General features: G+C 37.6%; 1 long non-coding RNA gene across 1 annotated transcript in view; it reads left to right on the top strand.

Moving 5' to 3' along the window:
• The first annotated feature begins 5,798 nt into the window (after positions 1-5,798).
• Positions 5,799-15,428, top strand: part of LOC116663627 — a 32,354-nt gene continuing 22,724 nt past the window's right edge. Inside the window, exon 1 of the long non-coding RNA XR_004319863.1 lies at positions 5,799-6,757. This is a non-coding gene — a long non-coding RNA (uncharacterized LOC116663627). The remainder of the gene's footprint in view (positions 6,758-15,428) is intronic.

The following is a 15,428-nucleotide window of genomic DNA, read 5'->3' as shown; positions in this document are numbered from 1 at the left end:
GTAAGTAAATGATGGAGCCAAAACACCCATCTTAAGTCTGCAGTCTCCTGTGCCTTTTCTTCTGGCCATGCTAGCCCTCAAGGAAGAATATTGCTTCAGGACTAAATGAGTAATTCCTGGTGTCACTGGTCTTAGTTTAATCTCCATCCAACTCAGGGAGCCCCTGGTGCCTTCTAATGTTATGTGCCATACGGAAAGAAGAAATAATTAAAAATAGGAAAACATTCAATCCCAATAAATTCTGCATTCCTAGACAATGTAGAAAGTGGAGGTACAAGCAGGATGAGTCTATGAAATAAGCAGAGAATTTTACTGATGTAGGCAGTTTGGAACAATCTACCAGAGGAGCCAGCTACCTGCATGAACCCCCATGCAGATCACATGCGTTTCACCACAACAAATTAGAGAAGTGAGAGGGAAATAGATAATTAGCACTTTGGCCCGTTCCTATTAGGTTTTTCTCTCTAGCTTTATGCATGTTTTCATTTCACAGCAAGTCTGAGACTGCGAAAACAATCACAGAATGAAAAAGCACTCAGTGGAGGGCCCTATGTGGTTCACATTCTGCGTCACTTTTGTGCACTTGCTGTAGGTCTTTAAAGAAAGAATCTACTTTATGGAAATGAAAGAGAACTTTGAGAAAAGAATATAGGCATTTATGTTAAAGAGGAAGAAAGGCAACTGCTCTGAGAAAGCAAGCCTTAAAGGACTCCTGATATGGAGAGGTGAGAAAGGGTACGTAACTGATGGAAACTGATAGGACTCCAGGAACTGTGGGAAGCCATGTCTTTGGGAAATAGACACTGCTGTGCAGGGAATTTTGAATCTCTGTATACAGATGCCTGGAAATCCCTTACCTGCGTGCTGAATTGAACTATTCTGGAACTGATAGAAAGTGCTGTCTATTTAAGCAAATTACACTCTGAGTACATCTCCCCTCTGCAGTTATCCCGCCCCACTCCCTTTCATTCTGCAATGCACCTTGGGAACATCTCTGTTCTTGAGCTTGCCATACTTTATAGGAATCACTCATTTATATGCTCATCTTCCCCCATTTAATTATGAACTCTTGAGAGCAATGACCATGTTTTATTTATTTATTTGATCCTCAAAGCCTGGAACACAATGCCTGGCACAACCGGAACATAGTACCTTCAGCTACCAATTTACCCCCAATACCTGTGTAGATGGCCCCCACTAAAAATTACAGACTTGGTCCATGGACTAGGTCCTCAACCACATCCTTCATTTCACTTTATACTCTCATGTTTCCATGAGCACCTTGGCTCCTGTTTTGTTGTCTCTCTATTTTGTCTGTAGTCTCACATGTTCTCCCCTTACACATGACACTTCATGCCACATCTATAATGATCTTTTTCAATTATATTCCACTCAGGTTGGTACTCAGATCTTGAATTAATTTAGTTTGTTCACTTAGGAGGGCATTCCAGCTTCATCCATTCTGAAAATATACATGAATTGGCCCATGGATTGAACATCAATGACCAGGATTCACACTCATGAAAGACAGCCAGATATACTGTTCAAAAATATTGCTAGCTAAGTAAATATTTTAATTGCAGAAGGCCTGGCAAGGGCCAAAGATGATATACAGAGAGACAGAAATTAAGATTGAGCCAGTTCTGTACACCTTACATCTATAAAGAAAAAAAAAAGCTTAACCTACAACCTCAAAATAATTTTAAAATAATTTTAAAATATACTGGTCTTCCTTAATATATTAATTTCAGAGAAATTTAAAACACATACAAAAGGCAAGACAATGAAATCAGTCATTATTTTCGAAGATTCCAATGCTCAAACACAGGGAATTGTGATATGAATTAAAATCTAAATTAGTTGTAATTTGCATGGGTTCACAAATCCTCATATACAATTCCCAGAGCTGTATACAACAGCGCTTCCAATAAGGGTGTATCAAGCTGATTTGGTTTCTAGGCTGTCCCAGTGCTTGTTCTGGATTTGTTCACACACAGATTCAGATGCATTTTTAATCTCTATCTCAGCCCATATGGTCATCCCATGAGCATTCAGAATAATTCTCAGGTACACAGTCACTCAGCTCTAAAACAAAAGTAAGAGTGTGTCAGGCATGTAACGTATTCATCATCTTTAACATAATAATTCAGGGAGTTCAAAGAAAATGGTACAAACTCTAGTGAAGCCTGTTAATTTCCAATTCGATTTAACAGCAGGATCAAAAGGTGCCTCTTCTCCCAGGGTGAAGGGCATGCACGGTGAGAGAAGGGTACTAAGAAATGCTTTCACCATCGAGCTGGGGTAGGAAGCTTCCATCTGAGTAGGAGTTCAGGATCTGTTCTGCGATTTCTGTTGCTAGGCAACTGCTTCCTTTGTCTGCTTTGTTCAGAACAGTGGCTTTATTTATACTTGGTTTAAATGATGCAGATCATAATGTGAAATCATAAAAGAAAATAGGGAAAATTTTTATTAAAATTGTTCAGGGAATTTGTAATTCTGTATGAAAACTAATGAATATTGATGCAAATAGAGCTCCCACCAAAAAACCAAGGAGCCATAACCCAGCAGGTCCAATCTACCTGATACTTTTGGAAAGGACTATATAATAACCTAAAGTTAACTTTCATATCACCTATGATTGAAACAAAATAAAAGCAAGTACCTGGGCAATAATTAAATAATATAAAATACATCTTGAGGGCAATCTGTAGGAAAAATAACTTTTCTTAGTGTGAGATGTTGAAATAATTTGGAGGAGATTAAAGTGTGCTCAAAATCAAAAAATAAACTGAGAAACAAAGAAAACAAAATTAGTAAGAAGGTTAAGGGATACAGGAGAAGAAAGGTATATTTCTAAACTTTCTAAAATTTGAGAAACCTTGAAATACGTTTATAAGAAATTTCTCAGTAACTTATCTGCACATACATTAAGAATTGAACTAAGTAGTCTTCTCGATTAACAAAAACCTCACCTTTAATCTATCATACATGGATTTTTAAAATTATTCTGAATCTATTATTTTAAAGGCAATTTTTAAATGAAGCAAAACAATGGATATGCTCTGATTATGTTAATTGTCACTTAAAATGTGCCAGTGCCTTATATATATTCATTCCTCTTCTCATTAGCTAGTTTTCATTTTTTTCTTCACCCATTAATAACAACAAACCATTGAATGCTTACAAGAATCAGATATCTTAGCACTTCACAGATCTTAATTCATTTGATCTTCAAATGATCCTATGAGGAAAGTACTGTTACTATTATCATCACCATTGCATAGACAAGAAAAATGAGGCACAGAGGTGTGAAATGATTTTCCCAGAGGTTTCCAACTAGCAGGTAGCAGATCGAGGATTCAAACCCACATACTCTGATGTGGATTCCACCTGCTGGGCCACTAATTTATGAATTGTGATTTTTTCCCCTGTGACATGATTTTGTGATTGACTATGTTTCCTCTAAATAACTTCCTTGATTTGAATTTTCATAAACTAACCAGCAAAAGGAATATTGCGTATCTCCATATATTTTTGTTCTCAAGTCTATGCACTGGAGGTTATAAATATGTGAACTGCTGTCTTCTAGTTATAATAAGCCTTATATTAAAGTGTGTCCCATTCGTGGCATAATTTTCATGCCTTTCCCACTGTTGCCTACACTCTTAAGTTTTCCTGTCCTTGCTGTGGATGAGCTTGCTTGCCTGCTTATAAATGTCTTCTGGCCCTTGGTTTCTCCATTATGCAGAAAAGTGTTAAGTAAATACTAAAAATTTAAGACAAAATGCATAGGTGCAGACTCTGGGTGAAGTCTATCAATATTGTGGCTAATGAAATTTAGGTTTTTTCTAACTTATACTGAGGTCTCAAAATGATTTTTTTAATGCCTCCATAATGACAAATACTTTAAAAAATTCTACCTTAATATTATTCCATAAGAAAATAGTTCGACAAATTTTTGAAGCAATAATACGTCCAGTATCATAGAGGTGCTAGTTACTCTGATGACTAAATAAACCCTGAATTTGAGAGGAGTGGTTTACTCTCACAGTACACAGAGGCATTTTACTGAAAGGGGAAACAATAATGGGAAGAGCAGAGAGACTGTGATGCCATTGGAATTTGTTGTTTTATAACTAAACTTCCATAGGGGTCCTAGTCCATACGCAATTGGAACCTGATAAAATTTTCACCTCTAAGTCAATAGTTCTCAAACCTTGGGTCCCAGACAAATAGAGAACAGGGTCTCAAGGTACACTGTTACCACTTGCTTCTTCATTGAATAGAAACAGAAGAGCTAGACAAAACAAACCAAGAAATACTGGCCAGGGTGAGGGGACATTCAATTTCCTTAAGGCTTGTAATTTTCATGATTCCATCCAATGTTGTTTTCAACCACATAAAGGTCATTTCAATTCACTTACAAAATTATAATTTTTAGAGTACAAACTCTTTTCTCTATCAATACTATATTTTAAATTATTTATTGTTATGGTTATTACTATGACATTATAAGAAAATTATTGCTGTTCCTTAAGACTGCTCTTTGGAATAATGCACTTAAATAAGTGATTATGTTTTATATAAAGTAATCCTTTTAATAATTTTCATGTTCCTAAATAATGATAGTATAAAATATTGCCAGCCTTTTTTAAGTTCCTTTTTTACTGAAGTATAGTTGCTGTACAATATAAGTTACAGGTGCACAATGTTTTTAAAGACTATACTCCATTTATATGTATTTAAAAATATTGGCTATATTCCCTGTGTTGTACAATATATCCTTGTAGCTTATTTTATACCTAATAGTTTGTGCCTCTTGCTCCCTGGCCCATATGTTTCTCCTCCTCCTCCCTCTCCCTGTTGAAAACCACTAGTTTGTTCTCTATATTTGCCAATCTGCTTCTTTTTTGTTATATTCACTAGTTTGTTGTATTTTTTAGATCCCACATATAAGTGATACCATACAGTATTTGTTTTTCTCTATCTGACTTACTGCACTTAGCATAACACCCTCCAAGTCCATCCATGTTGCTGCAAATGGCACAATTTTGTTCTTTTTTTATGGCTATAGTATTCCATTGTGTATAAATATATCATCTTCTTTATCCATTCATCTGTTGATGGACACTTAGATTGCCTCCGTATCTTAGCAATTGTAAATAGTTGTGCTATGAAAATCAGGGTGTATGTATTTTTTTAATTAATGTTTTTGTTTTTGTTTTTGGATAAATACCCAGAAGTGGAATTGCTGGGTCATATAATAGTTCTATTTTTAGGTTTTTGAGTAACCTCCAGTTTCCACAGGGGCTGCACCAATTTACATTCCCACCAATAGTGTAGGAGGGTTTCCTTTTCTTCACATCCTCACCAACGTTTGTTATTCGTGCTCTTTTTGATGATGGCCATTCTGACAGGGGTTAGGTGATGCTGTGGCTTTGACTCGCACTTCCCTGATGATTAGGGATGCTATGCACTTTTTCATACTGCAAAGGTTCCCTCACAGGATAGGTTCCTGGGAGAGAATTTGGGCTCCCCAGCCCAGGGAGTCCTGCACAGGAAAACGAGCCCTCAGGGCACTTGGCTTTGAAGGCCCCTGGGGCTTAACTGCAGGGGCCCCACAGGAATGGGGGAAATGGAGACTTCACTCAGCCGCGCACAAAATCTCACTTGCACGGGGAACCCAGGGCTAAAGCAGTCATTTGCTAGGAGCCTGGGCCAGACTACCTGGTGGTCTCGGAGAATCTCCCGCAGAGGCTGGAGGCGGCTGCGGCTCACCCTGGGGACAGAGTAACTGGCGAAAGTCACATTTCGGAATTCCTCCGGCGCGTCTCTGGGCGGCGCCGACTCGGCGGCTGCAGTCTTGGCGCCCTCCCTCTAGCTGACATGCGCCAAGACCCGGCCCCGCCCAGCAGCCTTTGGCGCCAGTGCCGGGACACCTCAGGGCTGGGCACGAGCCCCACCCATCAGCAGACAGGCTGTCTAAAGTCTCCTGGAGCCCACAGCTGCCTCTGGACACGCCTCAACATTCGGCCCTGCCCACCAGAGAGCCAAAGACCCAGCTCTGTCCTCCAGTGGGCATGACCCAGCTCTGCCCTCCAGGAAGCCTGCACTGGTCTGTAGAACAGCCTCACTCACCAGGGCGGACACCAGATGCAAGACACCCACCACGATTCCACAGCCTGCGGTCCCAGGCACAGCAGGCCAGACCCTGCCCCAGGACCAGCCGGCCCGGGCCTTTCCCACTGGCAGGACAACACAAGCTTGGGGACAAGCGGGACCCCCATACTCAACTGTGTCAAGAATTGCTCCCCTCCACCAGAGATCTGATACCAGCTTGAGGATCCCTGGGCCCTGCAGCCAGACTCCAGGACGCGGCTCTGCCTGCCAATAGTCCACCACTAACCCCAGGACCTGGCTTCACCCACCAGTAAGGAAGCAATAGTCCTGCAGTCTTCTGGAGTCTTCTGGACCCTAACTCTGTCCACCAGTGAGTCAGCACTAGCCCTGGGGCCCCATGGGGTGCTGCTGCCTGCCATCTTGTGACCAGCCCACCAACTGGCAATCAGCAGCATCCGCACAAGGCAGGGCCTGGCAACCAGGCCTGCCAGATGGCCCAACAGTCAGCTGATCACAACAGAGGGACGCATGCAGCCCTCTTAGGAGGAATCCCTGGAGCTTGGGCGACGAGAGGGAAGTGCACTGCTGGAACACACAGGAGTCTCCTACAGAAGGCCGCTTCTGAAGTTCCAGAAAGGTAACTAACCTACCATATACCTAAAAATGCAAATAGCAACAGACAAAATGAGGCAGCAGAGGAATATGGTCCAGATGAAGGAACAACATCAAACCCCAGAGGAAGAGCTAAGTGAATTAGAAATAGGCAGTCTACCCAAGAGAGATACTAACTTCTTATACATTGAAATACCTCTTTTGGGAATAAAATGTATATGTTATAAAATAATAACTCCAATGACAAGTGTATTTTTTAGTTCATTATGGCACAGAGAACACAGAGGGTTCAATCAAAGAATAGAGAGGTGTGCGAAAGCCTGTTATCAGTATAACAGATTCTCAGTATTTACCGACAAGGAGAGGCATAGGTAAATTAGAGGGCATGCAGGAAAGGAGGAATGAGATTTGAAACTTCTCATTTTTTGTAAAGACATTAGAGCTCTGATCCTAATACTTTAGAAGATTGAGTTGGGTAGAAGTTTCTCTCCCTGGCATTGCATCATAAAAATTAAATAACTGCAAGGGCCATACAGGTGTCAAAAACATTTGGGTCAGGCTAGGTATTAAATTGTAGGCGTACTAATCCATTGAATAAAGACGTTCAGATCTATTATCTGCAGTTAGACCCATTGTCAGCCCACTGAACATAAACTAGGGGGTCATCCCATATAGCAATATGGAAAACATAGTTTATTTAAATAAATAATAATAACCAGAAGGAACACTCATATAATACTAATTTATGTCAAATATTACTCTAAGATCTTTTATATACATTGATAAATTTAATCCACAAAATAACCCACAAAGCTGATACTGTTCTATCCCTGTTTTAGAGATGAGCACAGAGCAAGTAACTGGTCCCAACCCACATCGCTGTTAAGTAGTATAGTCAGGATTAGAACCCATGCAGCCTGATTCAAGGATTCAGTTCTGTTTACATTGACCTGTACTCATTCACTTGACTTTATATTAATTTTCCCTTCAAATAATTAGTGAGAGTTGCCTTTTGTTAAAAACTCTTAAATAGAATTTTCTTTATGTCTGACTCATCAAATTTTTCTTAGGGACTCAGTAACAGAACCAAAACATGATCTCTGAGACTTGTGTTCCTTAAGTAGAACTTGATATCACAAATAAAATCATTAAGATGTAGGCTGCCACCTATGTTCAAAAAACAGATCTACTTAAACTTAATAAAACATACATCTGTATTATCATATATCTTCTTGTTAAATATCAAATTATCTTTAATTTTATAAAACCAGTTGTAGGCAAATAGTAGCTTAATTTCAAATTATAATATCAAGGAGAGAAAAATAAAGCACAAGATTCTGATACAGATATTTCAGCAAAGCAAATTATTTATGTAATACTATCTCTTCTACTTCTCAATTAAGTGCCCAATTATGTGTGTAATTAGATATTTAAGCAGTGAAAACTGATTGTGAAAATGCAGTGCTTCCTCATACCTGTCAGAATATAATCATTCAAGATTTATAGGCAATACCTGAGTTCATATCTTTATTTTATATTTAATATTTTTATTTTTTGCTTAGTTCATCCATATTTGCTTTCTCCCCCCTGCATAACACAGAGTTACAGTGAGAGCCAAGAGCACCTTGAGCAGCTGGTGATAGAACAGCTCAAGCTGTTTTTTGATCTCTGATTAGTATGGGACCCCAGGATGAGGAATTAAAGTGAATTAGCTTTAGGCTAGAAGGAATTGTATTCCAGGTAAATAAAAGCATACACTATAACACAATATCGTAACCTGTCTATACCTCAGAAAGCAGAACTAGAAACAATTCCAAATGACCAATAAATTGTGAATTTGCCATTTCTTAGTTAAAATTACCAAAGAATTACATTTTGTACTCGAGAGCCTTTTGTGCTAAGTAACTGTGAATATTGACTCAAGTAAAGATTCATTGCCTATTTATACTTGGAGCCATCAAAGGGCACGGAATTACGTGTGATCCATCATCATTTAAAACCTTTTTTTTTTTTTTTTTTTTTTTGCTGTATTAACTTCAGGTTTATAGCATTAAAATTCAACATCTATATTCACCACAAAGTGATTACCACAAGTCTAGTTACCAAACGTTTTAAGTGTTAAATAATCAATAGTATTTTTATTATATTGAAATGCAATGTCTGTCTAATTCTTAAAAAAAAAAAAGGGCAGTCATACACATGTAGTGTTCAAACTGATAGTGTTTATTGGTCTATAATGAGACTGTGCAAATAGAAAAAGTGTCACTTGTGATGGATAATAAATTCATATTAGTTGAAATCTAAGAAAAAAAAATCCTATGCTGTTTAGAATGATTAAATTTAAAATATTGGGGTGGCTTTGAAATGTGAATTCTCTATCCACATAGGTCAACCCACATTATCCCTAATTTTGACTTTTTCTCTAACTGGGAAAATGTAGTTTCTATTGCTTTTTAAATAAATTCCTGACAGTTTTCTATAGGACAAATATGAGAATTTCATGCTAATTTAAGTACATACCATGAATATTTATAAAAACAAAAAATTAAAACTCAGTTCAGAAAAAAAATGTGTTTTTTAGATGCTCTTTGACAGAAATCAGGTTTTTGCTTTTGTCCATAAGCCAACCAATTAGACGTAATTATATGACGATCTTAGAGATGACTGGATTCCTCCTTGGAATATGGTTATTCATTTGTTGTATTCCTTAGTTTTAAGCTCCGTGCCTCCAGGATTTTTAAAACTTGATATTTTAATGGTCATGGATTAAAACTACAGCTATTTGGCACACAGAGAAGGTTTAATGCGTTGCAGGAGGTACCATCAGCAAGAACAGCAGGGGTGAGCTTTATTAAAGTAGTTCTGCCACCCTTTGCCTATAAAACTCAAGCTGTTCTTAAACATTAGTCCTGATGTAGGTTGCTTTCTAGAAGAGAAATCCTTTGCAAAATTTCACAATGCAAGTTCTTGCCCCGGGCATGTCCATGGATTTAAAACAAACAAACAAGAAAAATAGAACAATAACAACCAAAAAACCTCTCTTATTGGCTCTAAACATTCTGATATTCTTTCTCTCTGTATTTTCCATTTTTCATAAACATATGTTGCTACATTTAAATGAAAACAAGTTATATTTTTAAAAATATGTTATCACATTATGTGCTTTTGTTCTATAGCATGTGTTCTATTCAGACTTCATGTAATTTTTCAGTTTTAGCTTACATCTGGCACTTCACATTTCATAAACCCATCTTACAATAATTAAGTCCACTTTTAGGAGATGCTTAAAAAGTTGGATGATAACACCAGATAATAAAAGAATTGGATCCAAGTGATTTTTGATAAACTTTAAGACTGATCTGGTTCTTAAAGACTGAGTCTTGCATGTTCATCAGACTGAAATTATCCTGAATTTCTAGCTTTAGCTTTCTATATTTTATAGATTCTCACAGCATTAAAGAAGCAAGTTGTTCTTTAATGTCATAAATTTGCTGGTAATGCTTTTGAGTGGTGCTTAATGTGATATGTGAAAAAAAGTAAGAAAATAGAAGATCAAGGAAAGAGGATTGTTGTGCCAAATTCACCTTGACGTCTACCTTTATATAGTGTTCATGGAGCATGAAGGGGGGAGCTGTCTGATTCGTCCTTGTGGATACCCACTGGGAAACACTGTGTAGTCAAGGATTGATTTTTGAATTTTCAGTAAAGAAGTTAAAAGGAAGAACTGAAGTAAAATGGTAGCATGAGGCACTTAGACAAAATTTAAAGAAGAATTTTACAATCACATTTAAGTAAGTTTTTGACTTTGTAAATCTAAAAGGTAAATCACCTGTCCACATCTCTCCCAGCCTAACCGGATAAACCAGGGGAAGTTAGGACTACAGAGTACTAGAAAATCTGTTGCCATGAGCCAGTGGGGTCTGGAAGCTGTCTGTCATCCTGTGCACTAGAACAAAGCACCACAGCTTAACAGAACCAAGATAGGGTGGGAACATTTGCCTTGGGTTACTAGATTCTGCCCAAAGTTTCTCTTCTTCCTTAGTTCAGATATCTCAGTCTGTTTGCTAGTCAAAGAGCAAGAGCACTTCCATTTCTTTTCTTCTCTCCTTTACCTTATTTCCTAGTGCTGGACCATATTCTGATTTTTGTTTTCATCTTTATTGGGACATCCTTGTAATCAGCACAAACTTAAATTTGATTCTAGGTAATGCTGCCCAAATGTTGAAAGGCACCATTTCCTTTTGCCAGCTCTGAACTCTTACCTATCGAAGTGGCTCCTCTAAATGCCTAAAGCCAGCCTGTTTGGAGCTCTAGTTTTATTTTGTTTTTAGTTTCTCTTATCCTTTTGGATCTGAGTTTCCTTCAAGAACAGAAGAGGTCAGCTGCCCTGCTCTGGTGTTTCTCCATTCCCTTCTGCTTACTTTTCTTTCAAGACACCATCCCCTCTTGGATTGCAGTACCCTGTGCAGCTGACACCTCAGTGTTTACCTACATTGAGAAACAGTAATTATGGAATCTGATTGTGATTATTTTCTTTTCCTGGGAGGCTAATAAAGGATAGGGAGCTTACATTTTGCCTTGTAATCAAGACAAAAGTAACAGGCCTCTACTGGTCAGTCATATCTGAAGAGTAAAATAGTACGTGTTTTTTGTTCTTAGTCTCCCTAAGCAAGATAAAGTAGGAAGGTAACAATAATTGGATCCCCAACACTACTGTTAAGTGTAAAATGATAATGGGAATTAAGCCCCATCCCTAGGGTGAGCACTAAGAAGAAACAGAGGGAAAGAATACTGTATAATGATTGGTTCAGCATCCCAGGAAGACTTACCATAGTACCTATCTTACCTGTTTACATGACACCTTGGGGCCTGACCCAGCCTCTTTGGTTTTCCTATGAGTTGTACTGGAAAATATCCACTGCCATCCAGATATAGTTGAAAATGAGTCGAGATGTTGAATCCAGCACTGCCATATTCATTTAGGGAGCAAAAGCTGGGACCATGGAGACAGCTAAGCAGGGTTACAATTTTCATGACTTCCTTTTGAAGGTGATGGACTGTGCAAATGCACTGCCCTCCTTTCAGCCACAAAACCTTCCTAAAAGTGTAACACAAAAGGAATAAATTCATAAACGCAAACAGAATGGAAAAGAGTAATTACTATAGGATAAGATTTTGAAAACTTCTCGAAGATAGAAACCAGAAGCTGCTGCATGGATGCTAAAGAGGTGGGGGGGCAAGTAACTTTGAGAAGGCAGGAGAGGACCAAGGTTCCATAATTAGCAGGTATAGGCAGTAAATTGAGGTCTGTATGCGGGTTAACTGCACTAACCAGGGACAGTGACCTGAGAATGAATTTGAACTCTAGCATTCTGTGGTGAACAGTATTTGCCTAATCAAAAGATTAAAATTATCCTCAAATTTCAGAGCTAAGATATAGACAAAGATTTAATTGTGATCAAGAATGCAACATAATGTTAATTACCTTGACAGTGCAAATTTTAAAAGAATATAGTATATGCAAAGGGAGAAGAAAAGAGAAAGATTTTAAAGACACTATTATTCTCATATTCAAAATTAGGGTGCCAATAAATACTGTGAAATGACTGAAACACATAAAAATGCAATTATAATATTTAAAGTTGCTTAAGCAATCAGTACCAATAAGATAATAATACAACTGTCAAACACTGAGAATATGAGAGTATAAGAAGAGGTAAAATGAGATAAATCATTAGCTTTATAAAATGCAGTCAATAACTATTGCCTGAAGTTGACAAAATAAAAAATTAACATAAAACAACATGAAGGAAATCTCTAGAAGAAAGTAAAACACAAAGACTGTTAGAATGTTGCCTTAGGATAGGAACACTGGGGTTGGAAAATGTGGTCTTAAATACATGATCTTAATCACAATCTTTCCTAGAATATTTGGTTGATATTTACTAGATTTTTTATGACAAACTAACAAAATTTGTTTAACTCCTAATTTAGATATGATGCTAACATTTATTCTTTTTAAGCCACAGTTTTCTCAGGTCAGAATGAGATCATAAAGGTAAACTGCTTAGCATGATGCCTCTTCCCTAATGATTCTTCCCTTTATAACATCATTTTCCTTGTCTTGGGTGGCAGCATGATTGGCAGAGAGGAAGGAAATAAATAACAACTGATGTGGTTATATATTCACATTCATAACTAGTAAACTGGAAATCACTTCTAGACAGTAAATCCCAGAAATTGGAAACCTAACAGCAGGAAAGTCACATTCCTGCTATCTTGTGTAAGAATGTAAGCAGCCTGTTCTTGGACTTCTCTCCCTACCTTACACACCATCACAGAGTTTTGAGTTGCCCCAGGCAGAGATATGAGCTGGAAGCAAGCATTAACACCGTGGTTGTAAAGGGTTACTGCACCTCTGTTACTGTCTAACCTGTTAAGCATGGAGAGGACTCAAGCCCTTCTGATTCATTTCATATAATTTGTATGCAACCTGCTACCAGGAAATGATGTTTTGTATACTGTTTCAAATTTTAACTTGAAGTGTTTTCCATTTATTAAAAAAGAACTGTTTTCTTTTTAAATACATTATTCTATTTAAGTGTAGGAGGCTTTGATTGGAGATGACATTAATTATAAGTAAGGGTAATTTAACAGATGGATGAAAATGAGATACACTGAATCACCAACTGAGAGAAAAATACACACTTAGAGGAGAAAGATAATGATTATTCACTGGTCATTTGTAGGTTATGTATCGAATATTTTAAACAATCAGATTTAGAATACCATTATCTTTATTAGGTAGTATGTATGTGTGTATGTGTTGTGTGTGTGTATATATATATATGATAAATGTGAGTTATACAGTACACCTCCCTTATCTGTGGTTTTACTTTCATGTTTTCAATTACCCACAGTCAACTATGGTCTGAAAATATTAATTGGAAAATTCCAGAAATAAGCAATCCATAAGTTTTAAATTGCAGTCCATTCTGAGTATCATGATGAAGTTTCGTGCTGTCCTGCTGCCCCAGCCCAGGACCTGAATCATCCCTTCATCCAGTGTATCCTGCCCGTTAGTCACTTAGTAGTCATCTAGGTTATCAGATCAGCTCTTCTGCTGTATCAGTGCTTGTGTTCAAGTAACCCTTATTTTACTTAATGACCCCAAACCACAAGATTCGTGTTGCTGGCAATTCAGATATGCCAAAGAAAGCAGTTAAAGTGAAAAGGTGAAAGTTCTCTACTTAAAAAAAGGAAAGGAAAATAATCATATACTGAAGTTGCTAAGATCTATAATAAGAACAAACCTTCTATCTGAAATTGTGAAGAAGGAAAAAGAAATTTATGCTAAAAGATGGTGGAGTAGGAAAACCCTAGGCTTGCCTCCTCCCACAGACACACCAAAATTACAACTACATGGAGAGCGACTATCTCTGAGAATAACCTGAAGACTAGCAGAAAAGATTTTTTAAAACTAAGGATAAAATGAAAAAGCCACTTTGAGATGCTTAGGAGCAGTGAAAACATGGTCTGGCTGGGACCCACACCCCTGGCGCTGTGAGCCACAGGTGGGAGGAACAGCATAGCCTCAGAGGTCCTCCCTGAAGAGTGAGGGCTCTGAACCCTACATCAGGCTTCCCAGCCCAGGAAGATGATGAAACCGAGATGCCTGACTTTGAAAACCAGCAGAGCTTACATCTGGGAGAGCCAGAGGGCTGTAGGAAATGAAGGACTTGCTCTCAAAGTTCACATGCAAAGATTCACGTGCTCCAAGACCCAGTAGAGGAGCAGCAGTTAATGAAGTGTCTGGGTCACACACGAAGGTGCCTACATATATACATATAATGGAAAATTTTCAGCCTGAAAAAGGATGGACATTCTGATACATTCTACAACATGAATAAATCCTGTTGACATTAAATACTAAGACATTATACCGTGTGATATGTCAGTCACAAAAGGATAAATATTGTGTGATTCCACTGTATAAGGTTCCTAGAATAGCCAAATTCACTGAGATGATATAAGTAGAACAGAGGTGGCCAGGGGCTGGGGGAGGGAGATAGATGCTTTATTGTTTTTGGTGTGAAGTTTTAGTTTGGGAAGATGAAAAGTTCTGGAGATGGATGCTAGTGATGGTTGCACAACAATGTGAATGTACTTAATGTCACTGAAGTATACACTTAAATGTTCTAAATGGTATACTTTATGTTATATATAGTTATGCATAATTAATCTACCATAATTTTAAAAATTAAATTAAAATTAAAAATTGAAAAAAAATTTTAGAGGGTATCTAAACATTATAAGCATCAAATCAAAGAAAATTTTCTAAGGATTATTTCTTAGAACATGACATTTCAGTTATTGCAGGGAGAGGATTTGCTGTTGGTCATGATAATCAACACTGCAGTTAGCACAAAATGTAAAATATGTTGCAGAACATGCAAAAAGGAGTTGAAATTGACTTTCTCAGAGGCTATTATTATTTTTAAATGTTTTGCATTTATTGACATGTAAGTCATTACAACTGAAGAAGACATACTCCAAATACACAGTCCAAGAATAAACTTTAGGTAGAAAGCCATAGTAATTGCATAATCCAGTAAAGACATTTATAACTCAGAGCTCCAAATTTCTAGAATGAATGTTTGTATCTTTACTCTGCCAGGACTCAGCCAAAGGCCCTG

Source organism: Camelus ferus, chromosome 5 (assembly GCF_009834535.1).
Source record: "Camelus ferus isolate YT-003-E chromosome 5, BCGSAC_Cfer_1.0, whole genome shotgun sequence".
In the NCBI taxonomy this organism is placed as follows: domain Eukaryota; kingdom Metazoa; phylum Chordata; class Mammalia; order Artiodactyla; family Camelidae; genus Camelus; species Camelus ferus.
The sequence above is the reverse complement of the archived record's forward strand: the minus strand, read 5'-3'. Positions and strand labels throughout refer to the sequence as shown.